The sequence below is a fragment of the Orycteropus afer genome, unplaced genomic scaffold (assembly GCF_000298275.1).
Source record: "Orycteropus afer afer isolate SDZICR_OR568_19922 unplaced genomic scaffold, OryAfe1.0 scaffold00070, whole genome shotgun sequence".
Taxonomy (NCBI): domain Eukaryota; kingdom Metazoa; phylum Chordata; class Mammalia; order Tubulidentata; family Orycteropodidae; genus Orycteropus; species Orycteropus afer.
The window spans coordinates 4,806,813-4,819,817 of record NW_006921657.1 but is presented as its reverse complement, the minus strand read 5'-3'; positions in this window follow the sequence as shown (position 1 = coordinate 4,819,817).

The window sequence follows — 13,005 nt, the reverse complement described above, 5'->3', positions numbered from 1 at the left end:
GGTTCAAAACCAACCACTCCACAGAAGGAAGACTGGGTAATCTACTTCCATAAAGATTTACCACCTCAGAAACCCAAAGGGGGTCACTGTGAGTCGGAATCGATTCAATGGCAATGAGTTTGGTTTTTTTGGTTTTCTCCACCTCTCTTCTACAGGCTCCTAAGGGAGAAGAGATGAACTCTGACTCTTACTGACCAGAGAAGGGTCCTATGTCAGAGGTCCCCAAAGTCACCTCCAGATTCAGTGATACACTGGGAGGACTCACAGGACTTCTGCATGTAGTTTTCCTCACAGCTAAGAGTTATGACAGCCTAAGGATACAAAGCACAGTCAGTGAAGGGAGAGGCTTATGGGGTGAAGTCTAGAGGAAAACAGGGGCAAGCTTCCAACAGTCCCGTCCCAGTGGAGTCACATGGGGCGAACTTCATTCTTCCAGCGATGGGTTGTGACACACATGGAGAAGAGTGTCAAACAGGGAAGTTCGTTAGACACTTGGCACCCAGGGTTTTTATTGGAGGCTGGTCTCACAGGTGCCCTCTGCCTGGCACAGACCCTCGATGCGCTCGCTAAGTCATGTGGCCTTTGCCTGCTAGAGCCATCGCTTTGCCATCCATCGAGGAGGACGGGTGAGAGCATGTTTCATCGATGGTTGTATGACCTTGGTTTCCTCATCCATAAAATGATGAACCTGGCATAAAGCTCAGGTGAAAACACATCCAGGGTCATTTGCTGGAGAACTTGGGTAACTGGCATGACACCTGAACCTTGGTCTCCTCAGCTATCAGATGGTGTGCTCAGGCTGATGGGGGACAGTGCTCACTCTTCTGGCCTCTGTCCCCCCAACTATAGGAAGCAGCAGATTCCAACCTCTGGCAACGGCCTCCAGAAGTTCCAAACACGCCCTGGCTGCCCAGCCCACACCACCAGTGTCGCCATGAGAAACAGGTAGTCGTTGGCGTCTCAGCCCCACGAAGATTGCTGGTGTTCATATTTGTTCTCCACCATTCCTTTGTGTGTGTGTGTGTGATTTGGGTGAAAATTTACAGAGCAAGTTCACTTTCCATACAGCAGCTGACATACACTTTGTCTCATGACATTGACCACAATTCACTACAAGCTCCAGCATTCCTTTTAAAGTACAGGTAATTTTGCTTCGTAAATGTGTGAGCCCTTGCGGTTAATTAGAGTGACTGTGGAGAGTTGTAGATGGAACAAGAACGTCCTGAACCTACTAGACAGCCATGTCTGGATCCGAACCTCGCCACCTCTCCTCAGGCGATCTGATCCAATCCCTTCATCTGAACTTCAGGGAAACAGAGACCTAGGGGAAGGTGCTGACCCATGTTCCGAGGCAGAGCCAGGCAGAATCCAAGTGGCTTCACTCCTCTCCTGCTTCTTTTCTGGGCACCAACACTGCCTCCCAGCCATATTCATCCACAGCTTGTTTCAGGGGACCTGGGGCTCTCTGCAGCCAGGTGAGAGGGCGGCTCCACCTTGTCCAACACATGAACCAGGGTCACTTTTCAGAGCTTAGTTTTCTCTTGTATAAATGGGAGGTCCGAAACCAAACCAAACTCACTGCCATCGAGTCATTTCCGATTCACAGAGAGCCCCGTTGGGTTTCTGAGGCTATAAATCTTTACAAAAGTAGATCCCCCCATCTTCTTTCCACAGAGCAGCTGGTGGGTTTGAACCACTGAACTACTGATTAGCAGTCAAGTGCCTTATCCACTATGCCACCAGGTGGGAGGTAATGATACCTGCTTTGTGGGGTTGCCTGGAGAAGAATTAAACAAAATAATGTGAAGTGCCTAGAATGTTGATGGGAATAAAGAAGCATTTAGGTTTTTCTCCTCCCGTTTCCACCTATTTTGCTCAAAATATAAAAAGTCACTGTTCTCTGTGTTGTGTTGTTTGTTTGTGGTCCCATCCACCCCCTTTCTGAGTCACCCCAAGGGTGTGTAAGAGCAGCCACAGGCACGGTGCTGGGGGGTCCTGGGGCTGGCCCGGGGTTCTCCTGACACGCATGGGTTTGTGTGCAGTTTGTTTTTCTTTTCCATTTGTTCTCAGGCCCTGGTTAGTTACCTGAGAGAAGTGAATGTATGGTCCCTGTCCCCAGGAGACTGAATACTGAGAAAACATGAGGTGCCAGAGGAGGTGGTTGGCACGCACAGTGCAGGGGACACGGAGAGAGGCTGTTACTGGGGATGGGACCAATCCTGGGTGCAGGGTGGGCAGTGGGTGCTCTCCTCTCCTGGCTCAGCTCCAGCAGATGCATCCTCAACGGCCTCTGCCCTGCCCAGCACCCAGGCCTGTGTCTGGGAACACTTTATTTGCCACTGGCCCCAAGAGAGCCTGGGAATCCAGGTTGCTGGGATATGGTGACAATGGCTGTATTGTTCCAAAAGCCAGGGCCCTGCCAGCCTCTGTCCCCCCATCATTGGAATAAATGTTGCTGATCACCAACTGCAAAAGGCAACATTTCTCTGAAAGTTGAACACTGACTCAGAGGGTCCCTGTGTTAGTCAGGATTCTCTAGAGAAACAGAACCAGTGGGAGAAAGAGAGAGAGAGATTTACTTTAAGGATTTGGCTTGGCTGGCAAGTTTGAAATTTGTACAGCTGGCTGGCAACTCAGATGGGATTTCTGGGTTACAGTCTTAAGGAAGAATTACTCTTCTCCAGGAAACCTCAGTTTTTGCTTTTAAGACCTTCAACTGATTGGATGAGGCCCACCCACATTATAGAGAATGTCCTTTATTTAGAGTCCAAGATTTCGTACGTTAATCACATCTAAATATCTTCATAGCAACATCTAGACTAGATTTCACCAAACAACAGGGCACCATAGCCCAGCCAAACCAAAACCAAACTCATTGCCAGCAAGTTGATTCCAACTCATAGCGACCTCTCCTTGGGTTTCCGAGGCAGTATCTTTGTGGAAGTAGATTGCCCAGTCTTCCTTCCAAAGAGTGGCTGGTGGGATTGAACCACCAGCCTTCTTGTTAGTAGTCAAAAAACCTTAGGCACTATGCCACCAGAGCCTCACCAACTTGGCACATAAAAGTAACCATCACAGTCCCCAAGGAATGGAGTTGGGCACCCTCAGCAGGCTGCAGGCTCTTCCAGGCTGCTCTGACCACCTTTTGCAATGACCCTGTAAGGATGACTGGATCGGTAACTAACAAGATGTTGGAGGAAACAATCAAATGAAAGCCCCGGCCACCAGGCTTTTAAAACATACTGATGCTAGAGCATATGTAGAGACCAAAATGTGTTAGTGGTTGCCTGGGGTGGGTGGGAGGGGAAAATGGGGGAGTTATTGATCAAATACCACAGTTTTTGTTGAGGGTGACAATAGTGGTCACTGATGCACAACACGGTGAATGGAGTTAACGCCACTGAATTGTACACATAAAAGTGGTTGAAATGTTTTGTTACATATATTTTACCACAATTTCAAAAAAAAAAAAAGCTGTGGATTGGAGTTTATGGAACGGAGTTTAACAGGGTTGTAGGGTTGCAGGAGTTACAAACAGTTAACGTACTCAGCTGTTAACCAAAAGGTGGGAAGTTCCAGTCCAAGCAGAGAGGCTGTGGGAGAAAGGCCTGGCTCTATACTTCCAAAAAATCAGCCTCTGAAAGTCCTCTAGACTTTCAGGTCACCTCTGACACACGTGGGGGCCCCATGAGTCAGTCGACTCCATGGCAGCTGGTTACTGGTTAGGACTATAGGATACAAGGTCAATATATAAAAATCAAGGGATGTCTGAGACACTCACAGTCAAGAGGAGCCTAAGGAGACATGATGGCTTAGCACAATACGGTGTTCTGGAAGGAGTCTTGGAGCAGAAGACAGATGTTAGGACACCAAGGGAAAACTAAAGAAGCCTGAATACAGTATGGACTTTCACGAATCATAAAGTATCAGTATTGGTTCATCGATGGTTCCAAAGGCACCATACTAATGTCAGGTGTTAGTAATTGGGGAATTGGGTATGGAGTAGGTGGGAACTCTCCATCCTACCTTTGCAACTTTTCTGTAAATCGAAAGCTAGTCTAAAATGAAAAGTTTATTTTAAGATTATATACATATTAAAAAAAAAAAAAAAAGAAAGAACTATACTGATCCATGGACCCCAAGCCAAAACAACGAAATCACAGTCTCTGGGGTAGGGCCTGGGGGGAGGGTTGTTTTTGTTTTTACTGTATTATGGTAAAATACATTTCACAAAAAGGTTGCCAGTGTGGTAAGTCAAGGTTGTGTGTCAGCTTGGCTGGGTTGTGGGTTTGAGTTGCTGGGCAGCTGGATGTGGTTATTCCCCATGATGAGATTGTAAGCACCTCCATGGTGGAAACAGCTGTGAGACCTTAATCAGTGAAGAGAGAGCTGCCTTTGGGTGTGGCCTGCTTCCATCATGTAAGGAGAACTGGAATGGTCTTTAGGTTTTGGCACACCTGGACGCTGCATTTGGGCGAGTCTTCGTTTCGTGGCCTGTGGATTTAGGCATCGTTCCTGGACTTGAACCACTGGTCTGCCATGCTGCATGCTGAGTTTGGGACTACGCCATTTTACCTGTCAATACTGGGTTTATCAGCTCAGCAGCCAGCAGCTGCGTGAGTCAGAAAAAGCCTCCATCCAGTTCTAGTGGGGCTGGAACAGGAGGCAGAGCTGAAGCCCAAAGTCAAAGCACCTTCACCCAGCCCCTGGGGCTGGCACTTTGAACTCAGACTTCTAGCCTCCTAAACTGTAAGAGGATAAATCCCTGTTTGTTAAAGCCAGCCACTTGTGGTATTTCTGTTACAGCTGCTCTAGAGAACCAAGGCAGCCTGTTTAACAACATTGTCAAGCGTCCAGTTCAGTGACATTAACTCCTCTCACCATGTTGTGCAGCCTTTACGACTATCCATTTCCAAAATTTATCATCACCCCAAACAGAAACTCACCACCTCTTCAGCAATAACTCCCATTTCCCCCACCCTCAGTCCCTCATAACCACCAATAAACTTTGGTCTCTATGCATTGGTCTGTTCTAGACATTTCATGTAAGTGGGATCATACAATAAGTATCCTTTGGTGTCTGATTTATTTCACTCAGCATACAGTTTTCAAGTCCATCCATGTGTAGCATGTATCAGAACTTCGTTTCTCTTTCTGGCTGAGCAATAACACGTTGTATGAATATACCATAGTTGTTTCTGTTCATGCGTTAATGGACACTTGTGTCATTTCTAATTTTGGCTATTGTGAGTAATATTGCAATGAGCCATTGGTGTACACGACCAGTATGTTTTAAATACTCCCCCAAAGAATTCTAATGCGCAGCCAAGATCATAAGCCACTAGATCATTTGTACCCATCTATAGGGCTTGGCTGAAGTTCCATTCCTCCAGAAAGCCTTCCTGGACTTACTCCAGTGCAAGTGACCTTATGGTGAGTACAGTCATCCAGCACTAATCACAGCCTGCTTTGTGCTGGACAGTAAATATGGAGCAGAATCCAGGCCTTGCCTCTCACTGGCTGTGCATCCTTGGTCAAGTTACTGAACCTCTCTGAGACTCTGTTTTCTTCACCTGTAAAATGAGAATTAATAATACCACCTACCTCATGGGCTGATGTAAAGTGCTCTCTCGGCATAGAGTCCTGCACATAGTAAGTATTAAATAATTGTTAGTATTACCATTTCCAAATAAATAGTAAGGCCTTGTATGCTTAGAGTTATGGTTAAGGTTGTGTGTCAATTTGCCTAGACCATGATCACAAGTGGTTTAAACAGTTGTGATGTAATCACCTCTATGATGAGATGTTCGATGAGCAGCCACTCAGCTGAAAGGGCATTTCCTCAGGGATGAGGCCTGTTTCTGATATATGGATGGGCGTCCTGGGAACACTCTCTGGCTTTCAACTGGATCTGGATCCTGCATGTAGCTCACCATCATCCCTGGTTCTTGGAGCTGAACCAGGGGCCTGCTGTGTTGCCTGCCAATCTTGGGATTGTTGCCTTCGCAGCCTGTGAGCGACAGTCTGCCATTTTACCTGCCAGTCTTGGATTCATCATCTGCCGAAGCCAGCAGCCTGCTATACTGCCTCTGACCTGGGGTTAGCCAGCCCCTGTAGCTGCCTGAGTCAGGTGCCTCCAGCTTGACCTTTGACCCACGAACTTGGGGCTTGCCAGCTTCTACAACTACAGGAGCCATTTCCCTGAGATCAATTTCCCTCTTTCCTTCTCTCTCTATAAGCTTTACTGGTTTTGCTTCTCTAGAGAACTCAGACTAAGATACACAGGACAAGTAAGCTTACCATACGAGAATTAACTAAAGGACTAATTCCAATATCATCCTCCCATGTCTCCTTTATTTCCAAAACCACAGGTTCTGCCAAGACCAGCAAGCTAATCAGTCCGTGGCTTCACTGGAAAGGTATAGGGTGTATACAGGGTGACACTGCGAGAGGGAGTGATACCAAAATACTGTCTATAAAATTTTTGTACAGTGTTTCAGTAGATTATTATCTTTTATAAAAATATCCCTGTAGTTAGTTATAAAACCAAAAACTCACTGCCGTCATGTAGGACCCAATTCATAACGACTTCTCTTTGGGTTTCTGAGGCAGTATCACTCCGGAAGTAGATTGCCCAGTCTTCCTTCCAAGGAGTGGCTGGTGGGTTTGAACCGCCAGCCTTCTGGTTAGCAGTCAAGTGCTTTAGGCACTATGCCACCACCACCAGAGCTCCCAAGTAGTTAGTTACTATATATATATATATATATATATATATACATTTTTTTTTAAATTTTTTTTGTAAGTCCAGCTTACATGCATCAATATACCTGCAAGGGTAAAACTCTGTGCTCATTCACTTTTGGAAGCTTCTAATGCACTCTGGTCAGAGCTGTCATTATTGCCCAATTACAAGGACACTTCTTGCGGTTTTGTCTGCATATGCTACAAGCACACACTGTTGTTTTTGTTGCTGCCATTTTTTTTAGTCATTGATTTTGTCAAATTTTCTGGTGTTTTAGCTACAATATTGTGGACCTATATTGGTAACTTTTTTTGAGAATAAAGTAGTAATTAAAGGAAAAAGAGAAAAATCAAAGCCTTCCATTCAGTTACTAATAACATTGTAACCAATAATGTCACATTCATTATAGAAAGATTTTGTAATTTTGTTGTTAGTATTCACACAGCTAAGAAATATTGTGGGAGCTCTGGTGGCGTAGTGCCTAATGCATTTGACTACTAGTCAGAAGGCTGGTTGTTCAAACCTACCAGCCACTCCTCAGAAGACTGGGCAATCTACTTCCGTAGAGACACCACTTCAGAAACCCAAGCAGGGGTCACTATGAGTCGAATATATTATAACAATTTACAACTATATGTAACGCATATTATTCTATCATTAACATTGATAATAACAATACTAAGGATTCTGTATGGTCTGGTATGGGAGGACTTTCATGGGAGAGGGTGACACCATGAGTTGCCACACTGGATCACACCAACCCAAGTGATGCCCCTGCAACCAGTGTCCACCCGCTTCCTTCCTCATCTTGCTTGTAGGGGCAGCTCCTTGGCAGCTAACATTCCTCCTCATACTTCCTTCTAGAAAGACTCCTAAACCTTCAAGTCTGAGCCTGTGGGTGGCAACGAAAGACAAAGAAGGGTGGGAAACCACCCCTCATCTCCTCCCACCCTCAGGGGACAGTCTACCTTCCTTAGGATCTACTCCAGCCTGCCAATCAGATTTTGAACGGCACTGGGGATGGAACTAAATATTTATAATGTTTAGAAAGCACTACTACAGCTTATAATAATTGATTCTTCTGAGATGGTTTATATTCTTTCCAACTGTCAGAGGACTTACTCAAGGTCACAGTTAGCAAATTCTAGGGCAAGTTTAGTTCTCAAGTACCTGATTCTGTACATACCTACAGTATAAAAGGAACAGTTAGAAGAAGACTCAAGCTAGTAGCGAGTGGGGAAAGGTGAGAGAACAGGAAAGGCCTTTGAGCAGAAAAGTCACAAAATAATGTCCATGACAACAGTCCCCACCCCTCCAGCTCTGATAACCAAAACAAACAAACAAACAAACAAACAAACAAAAAACTGAGACGTGGTTATTCTTCTGTCAAACTGGTAAAGCTTTTTAAGAATTGTAATTCATATTGGCAAACATGTGAGGAGCCCAGCACTTGTGTCCTCTGCTGACGGTGGTGTCTACTGGTATAACCTTTCTGAGATGCTGTTTGGTAAGATGTAATTAAAATCTTTTAAAATCCTGTAAGGCTTAACCTAGTCATTCCACCCCTAGAAATCTGGCCCAGGGAAATTACTCTAAAGTGGGCCCCAAGGAGTATGTACAAGGTGTTCATCACAGCATTATTTATGTCAAGAAATCAGAAACAACATCAAAGTCCAATAGTGGGGAAATAGTTAAATTCATTAGGACATGTCTATATTGTGGGACATTGTGCTACTATTAAAATCATATTTTCACATCATATGAGGTCAAAGAAGCCTGTCACAGAGGACCACATATTGTGTGGTTCCATTTATATAAATCTTCAGAACAGGTGAATCCACAGAAACATAAAGTAGATTAGTGGTTGTCTAAGGCTTGAGGGCTGGAGGGATGATTGTTAACAGGTGCAGGGTTTCATTTGGGGGTAATTAAAATATTCTAAAATTGATTGTGGTGATGGTTGCACAACTCTGAAAATATATTAAAAGTCATTGAATTGTACACTTTAAATAGGACGAGTTATATGACAAGTGAATTATATCTCAATTTAAAAACAGAAACAGTTGCTGTTGAGTAGACTCCTGGGGACTCATGTGTGTCAGAGTTTTCAATGGCTAATTTTTCAGAAGCGGATAGCCAGACCTTTCTTCCATGCCACCCACAGGTGGATTGGAACTTCAAATCTTTTAGTTAGCAGCTGAGTTTGCGAACCATTTACACCACCTAAGAACTCCATAGTGTAGTGCCTAAGGTACTTGACTGCTAACCAGAAGCCTGGTGGTTCAAACCCACCAGCCACTCCTTGGAGGGAAAATGGGGCAATCTACTTCCATAGTGAAACTGCCTCGGAAACCCAAGGAGGGGTTGCTATGAGTCGGGGCCGACTCAATGGCACATAACAACAAGAAGAACTCCGTATCTCAATAAAGCTATTAAAAAAATCATGTTTTGAAATGATTTTAATAATACAAGGAAAGGTTCATAATATGTTCAAGAAAACAGTATGGTGTACAGTTTGACCTCTGCTTTGTATAGTAGATGTTTTCATTTGTATATATACAAATAGAGATTGCGTATTGTTGTATGCAATGAGTAGCTGACTCATGACAATTCCATGTGCTACAGAGTAGAACTACCCCCACAGAGTTATGTTTTTTTTTTCTTTTTCTTTTTTTGCTGTAATATTTGTGGAAGCAAATCACCAGGTCTTTCTACCAAGGAGCCACTGGGTAGGTTTGAACCGCCAACTTTTCGATTAGCAGCCAAACACTTAACTGATGTACCACCAGAGATCCTTAGAGATTGCATATATCTTTTCAATTATACCAACACTGTGTCTAAGTTGTTTCTGCTACTCCCCTTGCTAAACTGGGCTCTTCCTGCCACCTTCCTCTCCCAGGTGTCACATAGGAAGGTGAGTGGGAGAAATGGGCCTTGAGAGATTGTCTACAGGACCACATGTGTGAAATGTCATTTTTGCAGAAAATAATACCAAGGAGAATAACCAGAATACTGCCAGCAGATGGTGTTTATAAAGTTTTTATTTTTCCTTTTCTTAAAAATAACATTTGATTTCCTTTATGCATGTGTGGAGTGTACTTGTTTCCTTAGGCTGAGTAATAGGCAGGTAAGACAACATGAGGTGGGGTCCCCAAGTGGAGGTGGGGATGGGGCATGGGGAGGGGGCACAGGGGAAAGGGAGGGGGTGAGGGTGATCCACAGGACGCTTGAGTGCCCATCAATGCACACACATGGTCTGACACTTTGTTTTTCAATATTTTTTTAAGACATCTAAAATTACTGAGAGATACGATTTCAGCACTTAAATACACAGACGGAAATCCAAGCACTTGAACACAATTCTTAACTCTAAGCTCAGTTATTGCACATGACACAGTTTAAAGTAGGCTTCAGGCTAGAAAGCAGTATGCTCTGCTTGGGACTTCCTTGGGATGTCTCAAGTCTCATTCTGCATCCCCAGTGTCTCTTCCCTTTGACCCCTGACTGCCTACAGCCTGACAATGACCCCAGGGGTCAAAGGTCAGCCATTCCTTCTTCCCAAGGGCTGAGGGCTCATAGCTTTGGTGAAATGGAAGGTTCTGATGTTGATACCAGTGGGTCCCACTCAGAGGTGAAATTGGAAGCAGATGGAGATCATGAAGGGCTGAATGGGGGTGGGGGGAGGAAGTGGCATGGGGCAGTCACAATGTCCCTCATACCATCATCATCTTCACCTCTTTCCTCCTCCTTCCTGAGCTCTCAAGCCACCTCTCCTTCCTCTCCCAGCACCCTTGAGCTCTGAGTGGTCCCTCAAGGCACATTTATTCTGTTAACCCCAACCAGCCTCCATCTTAGACAAACCCATCTCTCCCAACACCAGTAGGCCAAGGAGGCCTAGGGGAGCCAGGGGTAGCTCCAGATCAGCCAAGAAACTATTCTGTAGGATTTGGTTGAGCTCTTTTCCATGCAGCCCTATTTCCCTGTCTGCCTAAGAGAGGACATCAGTGTAGGGGGCATGGGAGGGTGGGTGGCAGGCTGCAAGGTCAAGGGCATGAATCCAATTGCTGAGGAAGAACCGACCTGCAACCTTCTTCACAAGGACACCACAAGCTTGTCAGCCAAAAAGTGACTTGGAGGAACAGCTGCTTGAGTCTACCTTTGGGGGTGGCCTCAGTCTCAGAGTGGAGGGAAGAACAATGTGGAGGGTTCAGAGACAGGGCGAGGCTGCCCCAACGGGGTCTAGTTCAGTGCCTTTTGCTTTCTTCTAACACATATTTACAAGGTCATAGAAGATCATATAAACGTGTACAACCAGAAGACCCAGAGACGCAGGGCACGTGCGCCCGGGGGTGGGGCAGTGAGAGCACAGGCTGCTCACCCAGGATGTCCCAGCATCCTCTGCAGCTGTCCCCAGGAGGAAGTTCGAGAAGTGAAGCTGTGGCAGAGGGAAGAGACAGACAGACTCCAATCCTAGCGAGAGCAGGAAGTTTCAAGTAGCTCCGGGTCGGGTAGCGGAGCGGGCAGACACAGCGTTTCCCTGAACTGAGCCAGGGACCAGAGGAGGGAAGGACTGGCAGGGGAGAGAAGGAGGGTAGTGGGGATGTGGCGGGGGATCTGGAAGAGCGCGACACCTTGGCGGTCAGAACTGTGCTGCAGAATGAAGGGCAGCTTATGGGGCTAACTGGAGCTGCATTATTTCCCCCAAAAGGGAACTAGGAAGATGGTGGTTCCAGGGTGGATCCAAGGGCGGACGGGGTGAAGTTCTTCCGTAAAGTCTGGTAGATGTTCGGTGGGGGCTGGGAGACACTTGGGGGAGCCGGGCTGTGATCCTTGCCCAGGAAATCACATCACACTGACCCTACACCCCCTACCCCATCCACACAGCCACTTGCCAACCTACAGGGTGCCCCACCACGCAGGCACAGGCAACTTGGGATGGCCCCCAGGCCTTGCACACACATACACACACTCACACATGCACACTCACACACAGTGCTCACCCCACCCAGAAGGGTATCAGGGGCCCAAGTTTAGGGAAGAAATCTTTCACCAAAGTTGTTCAAGAATTTGCCTCAATAAGGAGAGCTGGACAGATGATAATAATAATAAAACAGGGCCTCTTTTCATCAAACCTGATTCCCACCAGGTAAGGAGATTGGGGGAAACAGTGAGACGTGGCTTCAGAGCCCAGCTGCCCCCAGTCCTGTCCCCTCTGACTTGTCACTACTCCCGAACACTGCACAGCTTCACAACAGCCGGGGAATCCCCATCACTACACCAGTCGTAGGAGAGCCTTAGAAGGGAAAGAAGGAGACCTCAAGGGCTGAGAGGAAGGACCTGCGAATGCCCATTGGAGCCTCTCCCTTGAGGAGAAGGAAGCTTGTGGACTCCAGAGCAGGAATCTTGCACTCCCAGCTGCTCTGTTAAGAGGTCTCAGGGACAACCGTTCTCATAGGTCTGGGAGGGAGGGGTGCATTTAGTGAAGGGCCAGGGAGGAAGGGGCACAAGACCCGGGCCCTCATCTGCTGTTCCTGATCCTCAGACTCCCAAGGGTGGACAAGAGGACCCCAACAAGGGGGTGGAGGGAGGAGCAGCACCCCTCGGCTGCACCATGTGGGGGCCAGACAGTGGTCACCTGCATAACCCCTGCCCAATCCCATCCAGGGCTGCCCACACCTCTACTCCTAAAAACTTCACCCAGCACCTACCACTCTGGATCCCCCTGATGAGCCAGCCCCCCCCCCCACTCCACCCTCTCTCATGGAAGGGGCCTCAGACAACTTGGCAAGGCCTTCCCCTCCCCTTGCCTCTCAGCTTCTGCCCCAGCTCCTTCTCTCCACTTTGGTCACACTGGCTTGGGAAAGGAGGATGTCTCTAGTGCTTAGGAATCCAGCACAAGGAAAGGGCTTGCTGTGGCTGGGCGTTCTTGTATGTCTCATCTGAAGCTGGTGGGGATGTCATAGCCACATTGGCCTGGCCTAGGAGGACACGCAGCCAGTAGAGAGCTCCCTGTAACAGGGACACTTTCTCAGGCCAGAGCTTGACCCCAGAGGAGACAGGAGAAGGGTATACATGGGGCAGAAGAAGGAGGCAGAGCTGTGGAACCATGGGTAGCAAATCAGATCAAGGAACCTCAGGGTGTCAGGTGGGGCAGGACTTGGTTAAGGGATGAGGCTGGCCTCTCATTTCATCAATGTTGACCTTACGGTGAGTGTATGGGCTCAAATGTATGTATTTTGAAACCTACAACTAATGGAAAGAAA